Genomic DNA, 26,599 nt, shown 5'->3' on the forward strand with positions numbered 1-26,599 from the left:
TAAATCTCTTCAGGAAGCAGAAGTTTAAAATGGCACCCTATTATAATCAAGTTCAGTACTGAGATTTGTAGTTTCTAATTGTCTCCTATTTTCACTTTATTTAGAAAGGAAATCCAGTTGAGTAAATGACTTAGATAATGGTGTCTTGTGAACCATGCATATAACATCTTAAAAATGAACTTTGCAATACTTAGTATGCTTCTTTTGGCTTAACAGAGGAAATCTTGTGAGAACTTATGTGAGGAGATTATATTTGTGAACTTCTCAGTTGTTTTGATGTTCCATGTCCCAGGAAACTGACTTTGAAGGAAAACTATGTCCTGGGATGTCTTGACTTGCATGCCATTAAAGATAAGAGGGTCAGCACCCTTACAGATTTTTACTGCTCTTAAAGGAGCCTGATAAAAGACAATTTAACTGAAAAGATGCAACATGAAATTGCTTTAATATGGAAGAAATATTTTTCTTTTACTCTTTTCAATAGAAAGTTTCCTCAAGGTTTTTGAAACTGAATTAATTTATGAAAAACGTGGGGAACACCCAGTTTTTTTCTCAAGCGTGCCTTTGTATTTTATAGCTCAAAGTTATGTAACTGCAAATAGCTGTGTACTGTCTAAGTGTTTGGAAGAATGGATGAGTATGGACTACTTTCCCAAAGAATGTAATCTGCAGGCACACAGGGAGATGAAATAGGAAGTAAATCACAGGAATCACCGGACTCACTATTCCTGTGATTAATTTGCCTCTGGATTGGAAGTGGGAAAGGTCTTTCTCTCCTCCTGTCCCCAGATCCTGAACCAACACTATGATGTACAATGAAAAGCTAAGATGCTCTTTGCTGTGTCAGGGCTCTCTACCTGCTCTTCTACCTATCTGGAATGTTCCTCTTCTTTTCTACCCAGGTTCCTTTCATCTGTCAGGTTTCAGTCTGGATTGTCTCCAGGCAGAGAAGACTTTCATCTGAACAATATCTTCACCCTCTTCTGTGTCACACTCTCTCTCGATCATCTAACAGGTATTGCACTCTATAACTATTTATTTTATCTATAGTCCATCTCTGCCACTGGACTATGATCTCTCCAAAGGGAAGTAGATCATTCTAGGGAAATAGATGAATGAGCCAATTTCAAATAAATGAATGAATAAATGAGCCTGAGGTAGACTTAGAATTATATGCCTTCAGGATATGCTTATAAAACTATATTGTATACAGGATCATGAGGGAAAGGTAATTTATGGATACTCACATTCTTTATGAAGACAAGATTCATTTCCTGATTTTCTGCATGTGTGTAACTTATCTTGTGGATTTTTTCTGGCTAGCTTTAGATTCCAGAACACTTCTGGCTACCACGTAGAACAGGTCTTGATTACTTAACTTAGCTCTGATTTGATATGTGCTTTCTGAACACTCATTTTAATATCAGTTAAGCTAGACATAATTGAGAAGGAAGATGAGCTGCTACGGGTACAGATGCATGTAACCCCAAAACAAACAAAAATAATGAACAGAGAAAATTCCATGCATTTCCAGGAGGAAAAAAAAATCTCAGAAATGGAAGATTGGAGTTTGAGATCTTGCGTCTTCCCTTAATTAAGTCACATGGTCCTTCTGAGATGCAATTTCCTTGACTATTATGTGCAGATAGAGCACCTGCCAGAACTTGGCTCTCAGAGTTTCTGTGAGACATGGAAGGCATGAAAAGCCCTTCGAAAACTATAAAGCTCTCTATCCATAAAAGGAATTATTTTTAGACTATAATTTGGATATTAAGCTCCATAATATATAAACCAAAGCCTGTGAAGTGTGGACATAACATACACATATGCAATGTTCTTATATGTTCTTATATGTTCTTATACAGTCAACAAAACTAAAAGACAACCTACAGAATGGGAGAAGATATTTGTAAATGACGTATCAGATAAAGGGCTAGTTTCCAAGATCTATAAAGAACTTATTAAACTCAACACCATAGAAACAAACAATCCAATCATGAAATGGGCAAAAGACATGAAGAGAAATCTCACAGAGGAAGACATAGACATGGCCAACACGCACATGAGAAAATGCTCTGCATCACTGGCCATCAGGGAAATACAAATCAAAACCACAATGAGATACCACCTCACACCAGTGAGAATGGGGAAAATTAACAAGGCGGGAAACCACAAATGTTGGAGAGGATGCGGAGAAAAGGGAACCCTCTTACACTGTTGGTGGGAATGTGAACTGGTGCAGCCACTCTGGAAAACTGTGTGGAGGTTCCTCAAAGAGTTAAAAATAGACCTGCCCTATGACCCAGCAATTGCACTGTTGGGGATTTACCCCAAAGATACAGATGCAATGAAATGCCAGGACACTTGCGCCCCAATGTCTCTAGCAGCAATGTCCACAATAGCCAAAATGTGGAAGGAGCCTTGGTGTCCATCGAAAGATGAATGGATAAAGAAGATGTGGTCTATGTATACAATGGAATATTACTCAGCCATTAGAAACGACAAATACCCACCATTTGCTTCAACGTGGATGGAACTGGAGGGTATTATGCTGAGTGAAGTAAGTCAATCAGAGAAGGACAAACAGTGCATGTTCTCATTCATTTGGGGAATATAAATAATAGTGAAAGGGAATAGAAGGGAAGGGAGAAGAAATGGGTAGGAAATATCAGAAAGGGAGACAGAACATAAAGACTCCTAACTCTGGGAAACAAACTAGGGGTGGTGGAAGGGGAGGAGGGCGGGGAGTGGGGGTGAATGGGTGACAGGAACTGAGGGGGGCACTTGACGGGATGAGAACTGGGTGTTATTCTGTATGTTGACAAATTGAACACCAATAAAAAGTAAATTTATTATTTAAAAAATTTTTTAAATAAAACAAATAGTATCTGTGTCATTATCAACACTTAATGTCATATACTACCATTGCTCACCATAATCGTTAGATGTTCACATACCAAATGCCGTTTATGTATAAAAGTATAGCTTTCACACTTTCTCCTTTTTGAAATTTCCAATCTTTACAATTAGAATTTATGTCTCTCTCCTCAACTTTGCTTAGCACTTTGTTTAAACCTTTATTACTCCAAAACTAAATTATTGTCTAGCTTGTAACAGAGTATTTATTTCCCTAATATACAGTGAACTCCTCAAGAGCAATTTCCATCTCATTTATTTTTATTTCCCAGGACATATTAAAATGACTGATATCCCTAATATGTTTGTTGGAATAAATGCTTCTAGATGACCAGTTACTGTTTCTAAATTGGTCTTATCCTTCTACTGCTTAGCACAACTGTGATAAAGATACTTATGATTTGATAAGGAATACGGATACCAAAAAAAATAAATAAATAAAGTCAGGAATTAAAAGCAGAATACAGTGACTAGAATCTTCATGCATTTTAAAACTTTTTTTTCTAGTTATATGAAAAATAATTAGTACCCGAAAATGTCAAGAGGAAAAATATTTAACAAAGTTAACACTTGTGTATATGTATATACACATAAGAAAATATTCTTCTTATTTCACTTAGTATTAAGTTATTAAACCCTTCCAGTAAAATTTAAAATCTTTTTGCAAACATTATTTTTGATGTCTACATAGACAACCATGCCCTGTTTTCTTCTCTAATCTGTATGCTGTTTATTTGCTTTTCCTATCTCATCATGCTCACTGGAACTTCCAGTACTAAGTGGAGAGTCTTTAGAGGGGAAGTCTTAGGGGGAAAGCTTTCAATTTTTTACCTTTAAGTATGATATTAGCTAAAAGTTGGTATTGTTTTTAATAAAACTGAAATTCTTCTATATGTCTACTTTTCTGAGAGATTTTATAAATGTATGTCGAACTTTTTTTCTGATGCTTTTTGTGGGTGTTTGCATTAGTCGATATGATCATATGATTTTTCCTCTGTAGCGTATTATTATGGTGGAATGAACTGATGTATTTTCAAATATTGTAAAACCTTGCATCACTGGAATAAATCTAATTTGGATATTGACTAATTCTTTTTGCATACTGGAGAATCTTATTTGTTTTTTTAATAATAAATTTATTTTTATTGGTGTTCAATTTACCAACATACAGAATAACACCCAGTGCTCATCCCGTCAAGTGCCCCCCTCAGTGCCCATCACACATTCACCCCCACCCCCCCGCCCTCCTCCCCTTCCATCACCCCTAGTTCATTAAGAATACTTGCCTCTCTCTCTGTATCTCTCATGAATAAATAAAACATTTTTTTTTAAATCTGCACCTATATATGTGAACATATTAGTCTGCAGTTTTCCAGTTTGGGGCTGTGCTGGTCTGGTTTTGGTATCAGGGTAATTCTAGTTTCATAAAATGAATTAGGAAGTATCTCTTGCATTTTCTTGAAGAGATGGTGAAAGACTACTGTACAGTTGTTTTTTAAACATTTGGTAAAATTCTTCAGTGAAACCATATCAATCCAGAGATTCTATTAGGAGTTTTTAAATTCTGACTTCAAGGGACGCCTGCGTGGCTCAGTGATAGAGCACCTGCCTTCTGCCTAGGGCGTGATCCTGGAGTCCTGGGATGAGTCCCACATCCGGCTCCCTGAGTGGAGCCTGCTTCTCTTGCTGCCTATGTCTCTGCCTCTCTGTGTGTGTGTGTCTTTCATGAATAAACAAATAAAATCTTAAAAAAAAATAAAATAAATAAATTATGACTTCAAATTCCTGATTAATTATAAAGTTATTAAAATATATTCTTCATGTTCTGTATTTTCTCTTTTTCAAGAAATACATCTGCTTCATTTTAATTGTCAGATTTATGTGTGTAGAGTTGTTTCTAGTATTTCCTTAGTATCTTCCATGTGTCTGTGAGGCCTGTATTGATGTCCTCTAATTCCTGATTTTGGTAATTTGTGTCTTCTTTTTCCCTCATCACACTACTTTTGTTGGTGCGGCTGGGAATGGGCTCCCAGTTTCCCACCCCCATGGTAGTTGGCTAATGTGCAGTAGTTGCTATCTTACTATGCTGCCTCTCTCCTGGTCCTTAAGAGAAAGCTGGCTTTACTCGGACATTTTATTTTTCCTTTGGTCTATGCCCATTAGTATTTCTGATTTGCTGGATTCTTCAGTATTTGGGATATGTGAGTCAAAAAGGAAATCCAAGGAACTCACCACTATCTTGTTCCTTGGTATCAAGTTCCCTAGCTTGTCTTCATTCTCTCTGCCTTTCAGAGCCTTCATATGTTTGTTTTATATATAATGTCCAAGGTGTTGAGTTCAGCTTAAGTGAGATGAAAAGGGAAAAGTGCATCTATCTACCTTCACAAAAATGGAAAACTAAACATAAGTATTTGTATAGGATCTATATGTTAACAACTACAAAACACAGATGGAAGAAGTCTAAGGCCTAAGTGAATGGAGCAATGTACAATGTTCATGGATTGGAAGACTTAAAATTGTTAAAAATATTAGGTTGATCTACAGATTTAATGCAATCCAAATCAAATCTGAGTAGGATTTTTAATGGAAATCAAGAAGCTCATTCTAAAATTCATATTTCAAAAGAAAGAATCTGGAGAGCTAAATAAATTTCTTGAAAGAACAAAATTGAGGAATTCAATACTATTGATATCAAGCCTTGAGATCAAGCTATGGTAATCAGTACAATGTTGGCAAAAGAAAAGACACATACATGAATGAAAAATAACGGAAATAGAAATAGATCCACACATATATGGCTAATTGATTTTCATAAAGACGTAAATGCAAATCAACACAGAAAAAATATTATTTGCACTAATTAATACTGGAATATGTATATACAAATCAATCCTAATGAGGTACTTACATGATATACACATCACATTATATACAAAAATTATTTCAGAATGGATCACACACCTAACTGCAAAACCTACAGCTTTATTAGACAAAGATGTCTTGAGTAAACACAAAATGTACAATCTATAAACATTGATAAAGTTTGGATGTTTTCAGAGTTAAAAACTTTTGCTTCTCAAATCACAGTTGAGAGAATAAAAAGACAAATAACAAACTGGGAGAAAATATTTGCAAACACATATCTGATGATGATCTTATATCAAAAATAGATAAAGAACTTTTAAAGCTCTATACCTAGAAGTCGAATAACACCATACAAAATAGGAAAAACAGATGAACAGGCAATTCACTAAAGAAAGTATGGAGATGACAACAACTATGTGAAGACTCTCATTGTCATTAGATATTAAGAAATGCAAATTAAAATCATTATAAATATGTCTTAGACCTTAGATAACCTTGAAGTGACTTAAAAAAGAAACTAGGGGGACGCCTGGGTGGCTCAGCGGTTGAACATCTGCCTTCAGCTCAGGGCATGATCCTGGAGTCCTGGGATTGAGTCCCACATCAGGCTCCCTGCAGGGAGCTTGCTTCTCCCTCTGCCTATGTTTCTGCCTCTCTCTCTGTGTCTCTTATGAATAAATAAATTCTTCTGAAAGAAGAAAGAAAGAACGAAGAAAGAAAAAAAGAAAGAAAGAGAAAAAGAAAAAGAAAGATGAAAAAGAAAAAGAAAGATGAAAAAGAAAAAGAAAAAGAAAAAGAAAAAGAAAAAGAAAAAGAAAAAGAAAAAGAAAAAGAAAAAGAAAAAACTGGGGCACTTGGGTGGCTCAGCTGGTTAAGTATCTGACTCTTGATTTCAGGTCAAGTCGTGATCCTGGGATCAATCCCCATGCCGTGCTTCCCTTGGGGTATCAGCTTGTCTCCCCCTCCCCATGAATGTGCTCTTAAATAAATAACTAAATAAATCTTTAAAACAAAACAAACTGGTAAATTTATGGAGCAACTTGGTCTCATACATTGGTTTGGGAATACAAAAGGATACAGCAAAGTTGAAAATCAGTGCAGTTTTTTAAAAATATATATATTCTTTCTTAAAGTTTTTATTTTTTATTTATTTGAGAGACAGAGAGCATAAGCAGGGGGGAGAGGCAGAAGGAGTGGGAGAATCTTGAGCAGACTCCCCACTGAGCACAGAGCTGGATGTGGGGCTTGATCTCAAAACCCTAAGACCATGACCTGAGCCGAAATCAAGAGTCAGATGCTTACCTGACTGAGCCACCCAGATGCCCCAGTGCAGTTTCTTATAAAGTTAAATACACACTTCCATACAACCCAGCCATCCCACTTCTGGGTATTTGTTCAAGTGACATGAAACCATATGTTGATATAAATACAAATGTTCATTAAAGCTTTTTTTTTAGGGGATCCCTGGGTGGTTCAGCGGTTTGGCGCCTGCCTTTGGCCCAGGGTGCGATCCTGGAGTCCCGGGATCGAGTCCCAAGTCGGGCTCCTTGCATGGAGCCTGCTTCTCCCTCTTCCTGTGTCTCTGCCTCTCTCTCTCTCTCTCTCTCTCTATCATAAATAAATAAAAATAAATAAATCTTTAAAAAAATTATAAAAAGCTTTTTTTCAGTATTCTCCAGGACTGAAAACAATCAAAATGTTTATTAGCTAGTATAGAATAGAATACTAACCAGCAGTAGAAGGAATAAGTTACTAATAAGTTCAAAAATGTGGGATGAATCTCAAAAGCTTTATGCTGAGGCAAATTAAACTGACTCAAAAGGTTACATACTGTGTGATTTCTTTTCTATTACACTATAGAATAGATATATTTATAGAAAGAAGGAGCTTATAAGTGGTTTCCAAGGGTTAGGGTAGGGTCACGAAGGAATTTGTGACTAATGCAAATGTTTAGTACCTTTGGCATGATGGTAGTTCTTATGGGACCATATGTGATTGTCAAAATTTATGTAATTAAATAGGAAAAAGGAAGGTATTAACACTCAAAAAATCTATTGTAATAGTCACCTGGATCTCAGTATTATAGGAGAAATAGATTTTACTGAATCAAAAAAGAAAAAAATATATGAAATCAAAGAAGTGAAGCATAGTATTTGTAACATTCAGTGTTCAGCACTTAAGTCACTCAGCAACTATTTGTTGAATGAAATTTGAATGATAAATAATTCTGTAATGTTTCATCTTATAGTAGCACCACCTTAGGAGCAAAAGAATTGTGGCTAAACTGAGTATGTACATTCCTATTGGGAAAGACATTTTCTGCACTTTGTGAATCATTTTCAAAGTGAGACATGCCCTGGAAGCCGCCCCGGAAGCCGCCCCGGAAGCCGCCCCAAGCTGGGGTCACGATGGGCAGCAAGATGGCGTCCGCCAGCAGGGTGGTTCAGGTAGTCAGGCCACATACACCATTAATAAGGTTCCCTGACAGAAGAGACAATCCTAAACCTAATGTATCAGAAGTTTTGAGATCAGCAGGACTACCGTCTCATTCTTCTTCAGTTTCACGGCATTCTAAGGGAGGTAAATCACCAGATTTGCTGATGCATCATGGTCCACCAGATACTGCAGAAATAATAAAAACATTTCCTCAGAAATACAGAAGGAAACTTGTGTCTCAAGAAGAAATTGAATTTATCCAACGTGGAGGTCCGGAATAATCACTGACAGTGTGGCTGCTGTTTGTCATCAGACAAAAGAATAGTCTTTACAATAAAGAACTTCCAAAATGGCACATGAGAAATTATACAGTAAACAACTTGGATAGATACTCTGTTAAAAAAAAAAAAGAAAAAAATATAGAAAATTTTGATGGACACTTGTATCTCCTAATATATGTTATCTTGGTCAGTTTCTTCACAAGCTTGCCTAATTGTTTATATACTTATTAAAGTATACATTTTTAAATGTTAGGTCTATTAATTTACTCTCGATTATCAAGTATTACCAGTGTTGAGCTATTAAAGGCATACAATATGCAGTAAACTATCATAGGTTTCCCATAATTTCACTTTTGTTTTGGAAGTGGAAAGATTTACCACACAGATTGATGCTTTGGGGGAATGATTTTTCCTGAAACTGGATAAGGATTAGTGAAAGAATGACTCCATTATTTGTTCTTTATTTTCTTAACATTTTTTCATTCACAAAGTTACTGGAGTATAATTAGTTTAAAAAGCATATCCTACACTAGATGATAAAAATACAGTTAAGGTAAAACAGGGAACTTTGTGGTATTAAAACTGGGAGTTAACAGAAAAGATTATTTGTAACCTATATTCAGAAGAAAATACCAGAGTTTAAAATGGAAAATAAGAGATCAAAATGAATATAATCTAGGAAGAGATGTTTTATTAGAAATTGTAGTTTACTATGTTATTAAGGGTGTTAAGTATTACTGTTTGATTTATATTACTGTTTTGTCATGTATGCAAATTCTGAAAACCACTAACTTTCTCAAACTTAATGTCTGAAAGCCTCTTAAAATCAACCTAAATATTTACCTTATTAAAGCTATTTATGGAACTTTAGGGGCTTACAGTGCCAAGGGTATGCATTATTGTGAAACTAAAGCGTCACAAAGCTAAATAAATTTTCTTCCATACCTTGAAAAAAAAAAAAAAAACCAAAGTGGAACATGCTAGGACCACATTATCATTGTAAATTATGAATTTTTCATTCTTCAAATTTTTATTAATTGTGGGTGTATTGATCAATTCTTTAAATTACATGTTTCAGAAGTCATTTATAAGTGCAGAAATGAAATTATTGGTTAACATACAATGTTACCAGCTATCAATAGATAGCTTTTTTTTACACCTTAAAAATACTTTTAGGGGATCCCTGGGTGGCGCAGCGGTTTAGCGCCTGCCTTTGGCCCAGGGCGCGATCCTGGAGACCCGGGATCGAATCCCACGTCGGGCTCCCGGTGCATGGAGCCTGCTTCTCCCTCTGCCTGTGTCTCTGCCTCTCTCTCTCTCACTGTGTGCCTATCATAAATTAAAAAAAAAAAATACTTTTAGTTCCCCTGTAGTTTTCATGAGCTATTTATCATCACTGGGCTTTATTTAATCATGGTACCTTAGCATGAGAAATATTAACATTGATAAAGTGAGATAATTCATTAGGGTCTCCTTAGCTCTAAGAGTCTTGAATAAATTTCAAGAAAGCCAGTGCCTCGTTGGTATCCTTGGGACTGTGGGTGAAATGATATACACATGACTATGGAACAGACAGGGCTGGCTGTCATAGGTTATTTGAAGTCATTCAATGGACATTTATGGAAGTCTTTCTCTGTAAATTCTGCAACCTTGTCCCCATAGGCATAAACATCTGCTCAAGCTGTCTATTGGAATTGTGCACTGCCACATGTGGCTGTCTGAGTGACCTGACTGCCACTGCTTATGCAAATTATGTTTATTTTATACCCTAGGAACAAAAAAGAGAAAAATATCTCTTTCATCTTCACCTATATGAAAGCATTTGAGGGTCCAGGAATTCCTGGAACAGGATAAGGGGAAGAATAATACAGTAAAAAAAGAATAGACTTCGGAAAGAGACAAATTTATCCAAAGTCTAAGCTAGGTGACTATATTTTGCTTCTATAATTATCAGTTTCCTGAAATGATCTGTCTTCCTCATAGTACCATTAAAGTCAAATATGTACTATTTTTGAAACATGAAAGTCGAGCATAAGCAATAAATTTTAGTTCTGTTTCCCCTTCTCTTTTCCTCAATTGCAAGTTAAATAGTGTTCCTGTCTTCGTGAACCTTAAGATGTAGAATGCATCCGGCCCAAGATGCATTCTTCATCCCTCTGGAATGATCCTATTGTCTACATAGCTGTTTCCGAACCTGTTGTTTTCATAGGACGTCCTCCAACCTACATTGCTCTCTGCTGGCTTAGAAGAGGTTCCTAACCCAACATTGTTCAAACTGGAACAGTTAGTTCCTTTCTCTGGTGGAACCTGTGTGAGATGAAACCTGGAAGCTGTTTTGGTTGCTTAATTCTTCAAAAACTCCATGAGATAATTTGGTTGGTTTTCTGTCACTTTTCAACCAAAGTCATAACTGCACAAATTATGGAGAGGGATTACTCGACATAGAAGTGACATTTTCAAAGTTTGCTGGTGAAGAGGTTGAATTTGAGTGAAGGCAATGGCCCAGAGAATCTATGTGCATTTCCCAGGTCACAAAGAAAGTTCTTGAACTTAAGACTGATTTCATGTCTAATGACCATGATACTTCTATGCATACAAAAAACTAGAATGGACTAAATTAAAAAAAATAAGAAAAAAACAATCAAAAGCTTCTCTTAGCCAAGTTGGCTTGGCTATCCTAGCTTTGCTCTCTCAGGGGATATACTGTGAAGAGCTCTGGCCTGTAGAGGTGGATGAAAAGACATACTTGTTGAAGCAAAGATTTTCTTACACTATAAGAAGTTTAAAAATATTAAAGATACAGCATTGACATGGTTTGATGGTTGATTATATACAGAAGATAAGGATAAAAGAGTAATAGAAATCATGCTCATGTGTCTGGCTTGGATCAAAACTGATTAAAATTCATTGAGGTAAGACACATAGGTGGGGGTGAGTTTTGTGACAGAGCTGTATCTCTCCAGCTATAGCTGTGTTCTTCCTGTGAAAACTACTCTTTCCCACCTCTGGAAGGCATGCTATGTAGTATGTTACCCTCCCTGTGCCATAGTTTATTGAACAGGGATGAACTCTTCACTTAAAGCCAATGATGTTCTTTCTGTGTGAGATTGGGACTTGGGCTGTACTTAGTGCTGAAACAGAACATAAAAATTCAAATGCAGATGGTGGTATGATCATCCTGCTATGTGCAGGGAGAAGTAAAGAAAGCTGGTCTTCAGAGTAAGAAGAGATGAATAAACATAAGGTAGCAGAGAAGAGATAATAAGGGGGATGGTGAGGGAGGGAGGAGAGTGCTGTCTTGGTTTCTAGCAGCTTCTCTGTTCTTGACTTTAAATGCCGGCAATGTTCTTGCCGTGTTTGGCTATTCTCTCTAACCATAGTCTTTGAAATATATATATTGTATCTTTGAGAGGTGAGGGTTAATTTGATTGATTCTTTGCAGTCTGGATTCAGAGATGGAGTTGGCCTCCTAAAGAAATCCATGGAAACTTATTATGGTCTAGTGCTTAAAGCAGCTAACTGTAGTCAAGAGCAAGGATTGGACTCAGCCCCTGATTGCACGTGAAGAAGGGCTGGTACTTTCTAATATTTACTACTGTGAAAAACCCAAGGGCTAGATTGCCATTATTACATGGGTGTGACCAAAAGGCTTGGACCCACTCAGTCTGCTCACATTAAAGAAGTGGCCAGTGTTCACCCTAATGTGAGCCCTGAACTGGCAGGATAAGAAAACAGCCAGAGGACTGAAGTCCCTTCCTTGAAGTCTGTCAGTTGAGTTTGCTCTGTATCTCTGCCCTGACCTAGAATGTCATGGCCAACAGGAAAGTGGCCCAGTGACTGCTGCTCTGTGCCCAAGAGCTTTCCTTGTTGAATACTGCTGCATCAAGCTTGGTGTGTTCTCTTTGAATTTGCCTTGTTTTTATAACAATCCTTATAATACATCCCTTTGTTTTGGCTTAGGATTCCCTATGGTTTCTATTATTTTCTGCCAAAAGCTAAAGAAAGCAGGGCATAAATGTCCATTCTGCTATTCCACACTTAGCAAAGACCCCTCCTGAGCATGGCTTTGACTCTAAAGCCAAGGAAATAAGTTCTCAATGTTTGATAGTCATGGAGGTTGATAGAATAGGTGCTCTAAATGTGCTTCTTTCCACTGCTTCTTTGCATTGTTCTTTGACTGGTAATAGGAAAATATAAGGGGGTATAAACTAGTCTACCTGGATTTATACCCTCACCAAAACTATAGCAGGAACAAGAACTTAGGGTTCTTGTTCTGGTGTGGAAAGACCTAGTTGACTTCACAGTGGGTTGTGATCCAAGGGCTCCTCAGTACTCCTACTACCCCATCAGATATTACTTCATCATCATGACCCTTTAGCATGACAACATCCCAGGACATAACAAGACATTTTCTTATGTGTTTTTTTTCAACCTTCTGTGAATTCTCTTAGTGGTATATATACTTTATCTAAGTATTTTATCTTTTACTGGAGGGCTACCTCTATCCTTTGACATTGAATAACTTCTCTGATCATTTGTGCTCTTTTACTTTCATGATAGATTATTTTGAAATTCATCCATATGTCAGTTCTGATTCTAACACCCCAGCAGCTCCCATGATACTAAGTCAACACTTCTCAGAAAATCAGTAGAATTTCCAAGGCGATGGACCTGTAGCAGAGGCTGGGAATTACCAGTGATAAACTCTTTAAAGAAAATTTGAACTGTTTTCTTATTAAAAAGTAATATTTTGAGAGTAAAAATTATACAATACAGAGAATTAACATATAAAACAATACTTTAAATCCCACCAAAAATAAATGAACTGGGGATCCCTGGGTGGCGCAGCGGTTTGGCCCCTGCCTTTGGCCCAGGGCGTGATCCTGGAGACCCGGGATCGAGTCCCACATCGGGCTCCCGGTGCATGGAGCCTGCTTCTCCCTCTGCCTGCGTCTCTGCGCCTCTCTCTCTCTCTCTGTGACTATCATAAATAAATAAAAAAACAAAAAACAAAAAACAAAAAAAAAAAATAAATGAACTGATGATATTTTAAGGGGTAAAATATATATGTATTTGTAGACTCTTACTCAATCCTGAAATCCTTTTCTTTGAACTCACTTTCTTTCTTGCTGTACTACCATACTGAGGAGTTGCTTTGTGGTCTGTCAGCAATAAAAGCTTTCATTTTTGTCTTTTTGAAAAAGTATTTGCATTCCCATCACATCCACTTATCAATAATAATATATTTGGGTATATAATTATAATTTCTTCAGCATTACATCATTTTATTTACTATTCTGCATGAGAAATATACCATCCTTTTGATAGTCATTCTTTTGTCTCCTTAAATCTGGAGTTTTAAAAAAGATTTTCTAGTTTGTTTTGCTTTGTTTTTAAATATTTTTTTTTAATTTTTATTTATTTGTGATAGTCACAGAGAGAGAGAGAGAATGAGGCAGAGACACAGGCAGAGGGAGAAGCAGGCTCCATGCACAGGGAGCCCGACGTGGGATTCGATCCCGGGTCTCTAGGATCGCGCCCTGGGCCAAAGGCAGGCGCCAAACCGCTGCACCACCCAGGGATCCCTGTTTTGTTTTTAAATTAGAGAATCATGTCATGTGGCTTTGGGTTTGTTTATTTATTTTACTTATTTACTTACTTGTATCATGGCATCTTCCTCCAAGGACTCTTTCTTCACATTTATCCATGTGAATTCTCTGAATACTGCCTTTTCTTCTGAAACAGCGTTAGATGTAATTTAGGAATTCTCAATCTGTTCTCCATGCCTCATTCATATTTTCAAAAAAAGGAGAAAATCTCTCTCTCTACTGCTTTCTGGGTAATGTACTCAGATCTACTTTTCAATTCAGCAATTCTCTCTTCATTTATATCAACTATATTATTTAAAGAACCACTGAGTATTTTTTTTAATTTCACCTTTCACATTTTGCATTTCTACGGTTCCATTTTACTTTGCTTCACATTTACTATTTTTGCCTCATTACTGTTATTATTTCATCATTTTGAAATCCTTTTCCTTCATATCAGCTGTGTATATTTCACAGCAATGGATTTCACTGCATACTTTGTAATTTTGTCTGAGGACTCATCCTCATTCCCAGATATCTTCTTTGGGGGCTTTCTGTGGGCAATAGATTTGACTCCTGTGACATGGTTTCAAGGGGGATTATGCTAATAATACTCTTTAATTTATTGTTTCTAGTTTATTTTTAAATATTAATTTCTTTGCTTTAGGTTTCAGGATTTCCTACATTTTAAGCAAGATGTATGGTTTAAAAATTGCATAACAGAAATGACAGTTTATTTAGACAAGCAGCTCACCTTTGTGTCATATCCTTGGAGTGGAGAACTAAGGTTTCCATGCCACTATTTATGGATGGGACAATTATTCCTAGACTTCTGCGTTGAAATTCCAGACTCTCTTCTGAGTATATGACCTGTAGCCTTTGTGTTCATCTATTCCATGTGATCATCAAAACCACTAACCCAGCCTCTCTATCCCTGATTTGGTTATTCCTAGCCAGAGAACTTAAACTTCTTCTCACCATTATTCTATGTTCCCTTTTAAATTCTGGCACTTAATTTTAATCCTGCTAATACATTTCATAAAATGAAATTTATTTTATCTAACATTCTATATGTGTGAAAAAAAAGAGGAGACTTTACTTTTCAACTCAGGTCAGGCCACAGTGATGAAAGTTTCCAGGATAGGATCTGTAGATTTCCCAGTGACATCTCCAATTCCCTAGAGAAAGGTACAAATTAACTAAAGTTTTGCTTAAATTTTTACTGAATGATGCCAGCATTGTTTGGGGTTACCCAGTCAATATAAACTGACACAACTAAGAGAAGAATACATTCATGGGACTTTTGGTGTTTTGGGTATGGCCATCTATTTAGACAGGAAGACATAACCTTGCATATGCCAGGATATACAAAATAGTCAGTTGATTGCTGGTAATAAACCAGTTTTCCAATAGTTAATCTAATCACTATTAACAACTAAATATATAGACATTCATTTGTTGCATTTGTTGTTAAAATAGTTTAATGCAATTGATATTTTGATGGTGGTTGTTTTTTGTTTTTTACCTCATGCTCACTATTAATTAGACATGACTGTTTATCTAGATGGTAGATAAATCACTGATGTATGAATAATAGATTAAAAATAATGTTGAAGATAATCACCAAAGTGATACTATTTCTAGTTTCTCTCAGTAGGTTTTCTATATTAAGTTCAATAATGGTGGATCCATTTCTATGGAAATAATTTTTGTAGAATAAGAAAATAGTTGCCATTAAATATTTCCTAGCCTTTATAAATAATAAATATGTGCACTCCCAAAGCTTTTCTAACAAGGTTGCCAAAGTACTTCACCATCAAATACTCTGTTATTATTAGCCTTGCGCGTGGGAGGAGTTTAGGCTTAGGACTCAATATAATATTGAAGTTTACATAGCAAATCAGTAGCCAAGAGAGAAAATGAGCCCTTCTTAGGTCTCATCCTGTGCTCTGGCCTGAGCACAGCATATCATCAGCATAATCTGCTCAGAGCATTCAGAGCATTCATTAACTAGGTCATGTGGATGTGCCTGGAATGTACAGTGATGTTACTGAGCATTGTGGAATCACAAACAGCAACACTGAGTTAAACAGACCATGAAATTTCAAGTCTGCAAACCAATAAATACATATTGCAGAGGGGAAAGGAGATAAAATAGCATTTCCTTATTCTATTAAATCCTATTTTATAAAGTTTTATCATAACGAAGAAGGCAAAACTATTGGAATAATCATATGGAATAAAGGTATCAATAAGCAGCTTGTTCAAACAGTTATGAAATTGATAAAGAAGTATTTGTTTGCAAATAGGTGTGGTCATCTGGATCACAAGTTATTATCAGTTGTCTTTTTTATTAAGCTACCAAATAACATGGAGGAACATAAAGTTGATATTTTAAATCTGAAGTTTGATTCTTGACTCCCTTTTCACCAGCTTTACAGAATATTTTTGAGAAAGACATTAGACTAGCAATATTACATATCTTCATTTGGTCAAGTATGTGCATTTGGTAAAAAAAAGAAGCCAAATACAGATTTAAGATTTGTACACTTATCTGAATATATGGTATACATCAATAACATTTAAAAACTCCTTTAGAAAAAAAAAAACTCCTTTAGTTTATTTTAAATGACAAAATTTTCTTGTATAAATTTATTTTTTTTAATTTTTATTTATTTATGACAGTCACAGAGAGAGAGAGACAGAGAGGCAGAGACATAGGCAGAGGGAGAAGCAGGCTCCATGCACCGGGAGCCCGACGTGGGATTCGATCCCGGGTCTCCAGGATCGCTCCCTGGGCCAAAGACAGGCGCTAAACCACTGCACCACCCAGGGATCCCTTCTTGTATAAATTTATATAACATGATCCAGTTTTCATTAAAAGTTTTAAAAGTCTGTGTTCATCTATAATACATCATCATACATACGTGGAGGAAGTTATAGAATAGATACTACACTGAGGATTTATGAATTCTCTATGGAAATGGGAAGAAAAACAGAATTGAAAAATTTAAAGAAAATGTTCTATTATGTATTAAACTATGTATGTGTGTATACATGTATATATATGTATGTTTATGAAGATACATGCATATATATGCACATATATGTATGCACATAAATGTGTCTACATTTATACACATGGACATGCACTGTTTTAATGAATTGTGTCATGTATTACTGCAACTTGCCTCTGCATTAGAAGTTTCCAGGTTGGGAAGCCCGGGTGGCTCAGCGGTTTGCCTCCGCCTTCAGCCCAGGGTGTGATCCTGGAGACCCCGGATCCAGGCCCATGTCGGGCTCCCTGCATGGAGCCTGCTTTTCCCTCTGCCTCTCGGTCTCTCATTAATAAATAAATAAATAAAATCTTAAAAAAAAAAAAAAAAGAAGAAGAAGTATCCAGGTTACCACATACAGATTTACCTCCTTGCCACTTTTTTAAAAACTGCTATGTAGTATCCATGGAAAGAATGGATCATGTTATTTTACAAAAAATCTCTCATTGATGGATTTTGAAACCATTTTCTTTTCTTCTTCTTCTTTTTTTTTTTTTTTTGGTTACTACAAATAATTTTTAATGTACCTCATTGTATATTTGTTTCTCTAGGGTAGGTAGGAGTTGATTATTCACAGGGTATGAATCTAATTCTCCGATGTAGCTATACCAATTTATATACCTACTAGAAATATGTAACAATCTCTTTTTCCTCACTTCCTGTCAAAAATGATTTTATTATCTTCAATTCTTTACCTGAAAATTGAAAAATAACTTATATTTATCTCATTTGTATTTGCTGCCTTCTAGAAAATTATATTGTTTGTATATAATGCATATTGAGGTAATGTCCATCTTTATAAATTCTCTATTCCTATTATTTTCCCATTTTTATTGGGTTTTTCATATCTTTCTTCCTGATATGTCTAATATATTATTTACAAATAATTTTCTGCTGTTTGGTTTTTTTATCCTACAGATATTTTAAAATATAGTATGATCAAATTACTTGTTCTTTGTAAATTTGTCTTGTGCATATTATTTAATAAGTTCCACCAAAAAGTTCATTAAATGATTATTATCTTTCCTTCTAATAGAGTAATAATTTTTTAAAGTAATTTTTTTTATTTTCATGAATGATATTACGCATGTAACTAACATTTTACCTCTTTATTTTTACTGGACTTTAATTGAATAGAATAGTATTGTTATAATCCTTTATTCATCAGACTTTTAAACATTAGTCCAAACATTTTGTTTGTATGTTTGTTCTTTCTCATGTGTGAGCTCTTCTAAATCAACTATCTCAACAACAATAGGATCTTGAAAATAATGTACATATGCCTTCTCCCACTATGTCATCCTTGGTCACAAGGCAAACTTTATTTTAAATTCTGAATTTATTATCCCTTTTTTTCTAGTGTATTTTAAAAATTAACTTTATTAAAGCATACATTACATATAATAGCACCTTTTAAATGCAAGGTCAGTGATTTTTGGTAAATGCAGATACTAATTATGTCCTTAATCTAATTATATATCATTTACATCCCCTCAGAAGGTTTGGTCATTCCTTTTTGTAATTACATTCCCCTACTCTCCAGTATACACAACCACTGATCTAATTTCTACTATAACAGATTAGATATGTATGCCCCAGGTGTCAAAAAAAGGCTGCTACTTCTCAGAATAATGTGTTTGAGATTCAACCATATTGTGTGAAGCAGACATTTCCTCATTTTCATTGCTGAATAGCCTTTTAGTACACAAATATATATATTTGAATATGCAATATATAACATATATACATATATGAATATATTATTTGCTAATGGAATCTTTTTCCTAATTTGGTACTATTATGAATATACCTGCTCTGAGCAGTTACAGGTCAATATTTTATGGATGAATGTCTTCATTTCTCTTGTATAATTTTCAAGATGTGGATATGCTGGGTTACATACTAAATGTGTTATATGATTCTGTAAGGAACTGCCAAATAGTTTTCCAAGGTGGTTGTACCATCTACACTCTTACCAGCAATGTATGAGAGTTCCAGTTGTTTTAAGCCTCTGTCAACGCCTGGAGTTGCTAATCTTTCTATTTTTAGTCATTTGCATGGGTTAAAAAAATCTTATCTTGATGCAATTTTGATTTTTGTTTTTATGTTACTAATGACACTGAGCATTTCTATGTGTGTGCTCATTGACTAGTACTGGTATAATGTCATTTGTGAAATGTTTGTTCCAATTTTTTGTGTTATTTATATATTGGGATATCCTCTCATTGACGTCTGAGAACTCTTTCTGTATTCTAGATAAATTTCCTATGTCAGATATAGGAGTTTCTACTATTTTCCTCTAGTCTGCAACTTACGTTTTCATTTTCTTGACAGTGTTCTACAAAGGGTTATATAGTATATATTATTTGATAAAGCCAGTTTATCAATTTAATTTTTTATGGTTCATGCTTTTGGGTTCTGTGAAATATTTGTCTATCCTAGGCTATCAATTTTATTCTCTGTTTTCTTCTAGAAGCTTAATGATTAGGTCGATAATCTATTAAAAATAATTTTGCCTATCTTGTGAGATTATTTGCTCACAACATGGATATCTAGTTGTTCCAACTCTACTTGAAATAAATTTTCTGTTATGCATTGAATACATTGAGTGCCACCATTGAATTACACTGACTGTCATGTTGAAAAATCAGTTGGCAATATATATATATATATATATATATATATATATATATATATGGACTCTGTTCTGTTCTGTAGAGTTTTATAACTATCATTATTCCAATATCTGTCTTGATAAGTATCCCTTTTTTTTTATTTTGAAGAAAAGTTGGCCTAAGTCCCCCAGTATTGTTATTTTTGTTGAAATGGTTTCAATCATCAGGTCCTTCGGATTTTTACCCAAATCTTAGAATTACCATGCATATTTTTATAAAAATATTTCTGGGGTATTTGATTTAGATAGTATTTTATTTATAGTTCAATTGGGGTAGAATGGATATCTTTATAATAGTAGACATTCAAATACATTAATGCGTTATTTATCTACATTTGTTTAGGTTTTAATTCCTTTCAGGATTGTTTTGTACCGTTCAGTGTACAGGTCTTCCATATGTTTTGTCAGATTTATCCCTGAGTATTTCATGTTCATTATTCTACATAAATATATTTATTTTAATTTCTGATTCTTCAATGAAACTGTGTAGAAATACAATTGATTTTTTATTACTAATCTCATACCCTACCACCTTGCTAACTGACTTGCTAGTCTATAAATAAAGACAATTCAATTCTTTCTTTCCAATCTGGATGCATTTGATTTGTTTATCTTGCCTAATTTCACTGGTTAGGGTTGCCAGTCAATGTTATAGTGGTGGGGGAACATTCTTCTCTTGTTAATTTTGGAGGAAAGCATTTATTTATTTAATAAACTTCTGTTGCTGATTTTTTTTCTTGTTTGTTTTTTAGGAGAGAAGTTGGTTTTGTTGAAAGCACTGTGGCTTCTACTGAGAATTATAATTAACTTTTTCTTTTTTGTTGTTTGTTCTTTTGGTCCTTGACTGTCTTTTGAATTTTAAATCAACCTTGTATTTGAAAAAAAAAAAAAAAAAAAAAGAGCCTTCCCTATATATATTGAATCTATTGCTTAAATTCTTTTTATTGCTTAAATTTTTGTTAGAAGTTTTGCATGTGTTCATGAAAGATATGGGTTTGTAGTTTTCTATTCCTGTAATAGTTTTGGTCAAGTTTTGGTATCAGGTTAATGATGGTTTCCTCAATTTTTGATGAAGTTTGTTGAAAATTGGTATTATTTATTTCTTAAATGTTGCTACAATTGACAAGTGAATCCATCTCAGCCTGACATGTTTTTTGTGGAAATAATTTTAACTATAAACTCAGTTCTTTCAATAGATATAGAACTACTCAGGTAATTTATTTCTTCTTGAAGAAGCTGTGGTAGTTTCAGAAATTCATCCATTTCACCTAAATTTGTTGGAATTATTAGCATAAACTTGTTCATAATATTTCTTTTCTATCCTTTTAACATTTGTAATAATGCCACTTTCTCTTCCTGATATTGGTAACATGACTTTTCTTTTTTTTCCTCATCCATATGGCCAGAGGTTATCAATTATTGATCTTTAAAAAAAAAAAGCTTTTGTTTTCGTTGATTTCCTCTATTGTTTTTGTTTTGTGATTTCCATCAGTATTTTATTGTTTTTCTTTTCTTTTCTTTGTTTTGGTTTTGTTTTGGTTTTGGTTTTTTGTTTTTTTAGAGAGAGAGAGAGAAAGAAAGAGAGAACAAGTAGTGTGCAGAGGGCAGAGGGAAAGGGAGTGAAAGAATCGTCAGCAGACTCCATACCCAGCACAAGCCTGAGGTGCGGTTCAATCTCACAACTCTGAGACCATGACATAAGCCAAAATCAAGAGTCAGACCCCTAACCAACTAAGTCACACCTCTGTTTTCTTTCTTCGACTTACTTTGAATTTTATTTGAACTTTCTTTCCTGGTTTCTTGAGAAGGAAGTTGAGGTCCTTGCTTGATTCCTTCTTTTCTATTGTAGGCACTTAGTACTCTAATTTTTCTCTCAGTTCCTGCTTTAGGAGCATCCCATAAACCTTGGTGTGTTGTATTTTCATTTTCATTAAGTTCAAATTACTTTTCAGTTTTCCTCTATTCTCATTTGTTGACCTAGAAGGGCTCTTTTGTTGGTTTGGTTTGGTTTTTTGATGTGTATTATTTAGGTCCTATCTAGAGATTTTCTGAAAATCTTTCTGATAGAGATTTCTAATTTAATTCCATTATAGTCAGAGAATATACTTTGACTTGAGTTCTTTTTAACCCAGAATTGGTTTACTTTGGTAGAGATTCTGAGGTTGTTGAAGTAGTCTGTAAATGTCATTTTTGAATGAAGTATTCTATGTCACTTAGGTCAAGTTGGTTGAATTTTTCAAGTCCTGTATATGCTTATGATTTCTGTCTGCTTGTTTTGTCAAGTTCTGAGAGAGAGATAGTGAAATTTCTGATTTTTATTTTGGCTTACCTGTTTCTTCTTGCATTTGAATCAATTTTTCTTTCATGGATTTTGGAGATGTGTTATTAGATGCATAAATGTCCTCCTGATGAGTTAGCCCTTTGATTTTTATTAAATACATTTTTTATTCCTGCTTATATTCTTTGTCTAAATATAACTCCAAAATCCACTTTGTCCTATAATATATAGCCACACCAACTTTTTTATTTATGTTAATGGGGTATATTGTTTTCAAAAAATTCTGTGACAAATTACCACAAACTAGATGGCCTAACACAATAGAAATGTACTCTTTTAGCAGTTCTAGAGGTCAGAAGTCCAAAATCAAGGTGTCAGCAAGGCTAGTTTGTTCTCTAGGCTTTGAGGGAGAATCTATTACTTGCATTTCTTCTAACTTCTAGTTGCTACCAACAACTAATAATTATTAGCATTCCTTGGCTTGCAGACACATGAATCTTTAACTCTGTGTTCACATGGCTTTCCCTTCTTTGTGTCTTGATCTGCTTCCTCTTCTCTCTTATAAGAACTTGCCATTGCAAGGACTCACTCATAGGACTCACTCTAATCCAGGATGATCTCATTTCAATATCTTTACCTTAATTACATCTGTAAAGACATTTATTCCAGATAATGCTACATTCTGAAGTTCCAGATGGACATATCTTTTAGGTTCTACAATTCAATCCACTACATTTGGTGTATCATTCACCTTCCTTTTACATGTAACCTATTTGTATTTTTATATTTATAATGAGTCTCTTTTAAGTATGACACGAATGGATCTTTTTACATATTCTAGTTAGGCAATAGCTGTCTTTTATTTAGGTTTTAGACCAGTTAGGTTTTATGTGCTTATTGATAGTTAGGTTTAAATCTACCCTATTGCTATTTGTTTTCCCTTTCTCTTCTTTCTTTTCTTTTCTCTATTTTCTTCCTCCTTTTGTATTAATGATACATAATAATGTATTTTATTTTCTGATTTTGTTTTAATTTCATTCTTTCCTTTTTCAGTGAGGATTTTAAATAGATTAATTTTGTTAAGTTTCTTGTTATATAAACAAAAACACTAAATAGGACACCAGAGCAGATTTCCTCTAAGCCAAAGTATAACAATATACTGTCTCATAATAGCAACTACTATGAATAAGGCACTATTTTAAGTATTTTACTCATACCAACTCATTTAACACAGCAACTCTATCAAGTAGATGCTATTTTATATCTATTTCATAGATGAGAAAATGCAGGGATGAGGAGGTTAATTAATATGTTTTCAAAACTAACATACCCAGAGATCATGTTCTTAACCAGAATTCTAACAAAGCTTCCCAGGTGCTGACTTTGTTGGCTTGTTGTGCTTGTTGTTGATTTTCTTTGTGAGCTTTGAGTGAAAGGATTTCTTTTAAGTTTCCTTTCATACCTGTTGATTTGATTGTTGCCTTCATCTAGATACTGTCCCCAGCTGAAAATCAGGTATTAAATTGGTGTTAGCAGACTTTCTTCTTTTAGAGTATCACAAGTTCAGGTTCTTAATCAGCAGCAGCTTTTTTTAAAAAAGATTTTATTTATTTATTTATGATAGAGAGAGAGGCAGAGACACAGGCAGAGGGAGAAGCAGGCTCCAGGCCAACATGGGACTTGATCCCGGGACCCCAGGATTGTGCCCTGGGCCAAAGGCAGGCGCCAAACCGCTGAGCCACCCAGGGATCCCCAATCAGCAGCAGCTTGATGCAAATTCTGCCTGGACAGCCATCTCTGCTTCTTTCTCAGCACTTGTACAGAAGCCTGGTGAAGGCCACAGCTCCAGAAAAGATTTAGCCTCCACACTTGGGGCAGAAGTCATGGTCCTACACGCCTGGTTCTATTTGTTACCTGTGGGTCTTTTTGGGTCCTGGTTCCTTGTGTCCCTGAGGGATTAAAACTCTAGGCAACTTCTGCTGGATTTTGGTTCAGAAGTCATGTATGTATTCTTTTTCAGCATCTCTTTATTATTTCCCTCTATTCTAAGATAGTTATTATTATGTCCATTTGGGCAAATGTAGACACTGGGTCTCAAAATAGCTATGCAACTTTCCCAAGGTCACCTAGTTAGTAATAGAGAGTCAGATGTAAAATCCGTAGCAGAAACACTCAAAAGTCTATGCCATCCCACTTTCTTTATACATCCTTCCAAGACATAGAATTAAGTGTTTACCCTTTGGGCTAGGACTCTGTAATGACACAAGATAATACAGCCCTTCACATTCTGTGGAAAGCGTATTTCCCTCTCTGTGGAAAGCTTTTTCTCCTCATTGCTTTTCTCTGCTTCATTGCCCACAAGGAGGGCAGTGTCAGCCCTTTCTAATGAGAAAGATGGTAACATAATGAGATTAAAATAAGGGTCAAAGCTGAGCTGTGTCATATGCACATACATTTAGTAAAGGCAGAGTGAATTTATTAAGCACCTGCCTCTAGAATAGGCTGAAAAGATTGATTCTATTGGTGGGATAATCTTAGCAACAGTATGTGAAAATGCTACCCAGGACACAGATTGCCCCATGGCCCCAGACAGGACATGTCAGAAAGAGAAAGGCGTTACATGCAGCATTTGTATAGCTAGGTTTCCATTAAGAAATTTTACATTCAGGATGCCTGGGTGGCTCAGCAGTTGAGCGTCTTTGGCCCAGGTTATGATCCCAGAGTCCAGGGATCGAGCCCCACCTTGGGCTCCCTGCATGGGTGTCTGCTTCTCCCTCTGTCTGTGTCTCTGCCTTTCTCTCTCTCTGTCTCTCATGAATAAATAAATAAAATATTTTTAAAAAGGAAATTTTATATTCATTAATTTGCTTGTTTAAAAAAAACTGAAGAGTATTTAATGAATAATTGCTATCTTTAAGAAAACAGACTTAGAGGAATTAAACAATTTGCTCACCATCACAAAGGAAGTAAGCAAAAGCCCGAGTTTCTCTGATTCCATTATCAGGGGCTTTCTCTTTTTTACTGGCAAAGTTGCCCTTTGTCTATCTTCTTACCAGGCACTTGATGGAAGACATCTGCTTGATAAGCAATTTTTAGTTTTATAAGTGCTTCCTTTATCATGAAAAAAGGAGCTACAACTTCTGTTAATACTGGTACATGTATTGGTCTTTGTTCCTGGACTAGGCACAGAGGTTGATCTGTCACTGAAGAGGCTTCTCTGAATGACGTTGCCTATGTTAGCTTCTATGGCAACAGACCTTGCAACTACTACTGCAAAATGACCCTGGCTGGGCCGTTTATGGGTCTCTCTCACCTGGACTCAGTAACTGGTTCGACAGGTAGATGGATACTTGACCCATAGGAGGCAACTCTGAGCTTTTCCCTTGATATGATATGATGGAGACAAGACATATCTCTGCAGAGTAAGTTAAGGTCATCTTATGAAGTTGAGGAGAAAGTACACTTAAATTTGAAGACATCAAAGCAAGTAAACTGAGAGAAATGTGTGTGATGGGCAGTTTCCTAGTGTCTAGATCCAGACATCTCTAAGAACAAACCTCCTCCTGCCTGTTCATGATTGGCTTATCTAAGGCATAAAGTTTGCTAAAGCTATTTTGAGTTGGATTCATATTCTTTGCAATCAAAAATATCTTGCTTAATACAGCTTACTTCTGAAGAGAACAACAAATTACAAATGAGAAATCATGGAACTTTTACCCATGGAGTATTTTTATTTTGTCTCTCTCCCCAAACCTGCAAAGAATAACATTGATAGAAGACATTTAATCGGGTGATACCATCACTTTTATGAATGTCATGACTTTTACAGATTACACCAGAAAGTGCAAGCTACACTCACAAACCCTCCCCTCAAATTATACAAAGGAATAAGTGCTTTGGAGTGTGTGGGCATTTTCTATTTGACATTGCCAAGAAACAGGCAGAAATGTGAAGAATCGATTTTCCCAGAACTGACCACAGTGCTCTCAACAATGTTTCTGGCTCAGAGAGTTGGCATGATAGGCAGGTAAACCTTCAGCTGAACATTGAAAACTTCCAGTTAAGGCACCAGAGGCTATTGATTGCTTGTTTCCTTTTATCGTTTAAAGAGAAATGCCTTGAGTAGGCTGTGTGGCTCAGCAGTTTAGCACCGCCTTTGGCCCAGGGCATGATTCTGGAGACCTGGGATCGAGTCCTGAGTCGGGCTCCCTGCATGGAGCCTGCTTCTCCCTCTGCCTATGTCTCTGCCTCTCTCTCTCTCATAAATAAATAAATTAAAAAAAAAATAGAAATGCTTTTAATTTCCCCTCAGAAACCCTGAGGAACCATCCTCAAAGTGGTACACTCTTGTCCTTTGCTGCTTCAAAAAACTCTGACTGCCTCTCTGAGGAAGATACCAATGGTGAGTCTCATGATAGGACAGTATCTTTCAGGTCACCCATTGACTACTTAAAAGTGAAAAAATTAAGAAAATAGAAAGCCCGGAAGTGGCTTATGCTAATCGG

At 35.5% G+C, this 26,599-nt stretch overlaps 1 pseudogene; it reads left to right on the forward strand.

The window, feature by feature from the left end:
• Positions 1-8,163: 8,163 nt before the first annotated feature.
• LOC144305508 (alpha-ketoglutarate dehydrogenase component 4 pseudogene) lies at positions 8,164-9,442 on the forward strand (annotated as a pseudogene).
• Positions 9,443-26,599: the final 17,157 nt, after the last annotated feature.

The sequence above is a fragment of the Canis aureus genome, chromosome 3 (assembly GCF_053574225.1).
Source record: "Canis aureus isolate CA01 chromosome 3, VMU_Caureus_v.1.0, whole genome shotgun sequence".
Classification (NCBI taxonomy): Eukaryota; Metazoa; Chordata; class Mammalia; order Carnivora; family Canidae; genus Canis; species Canis aureus.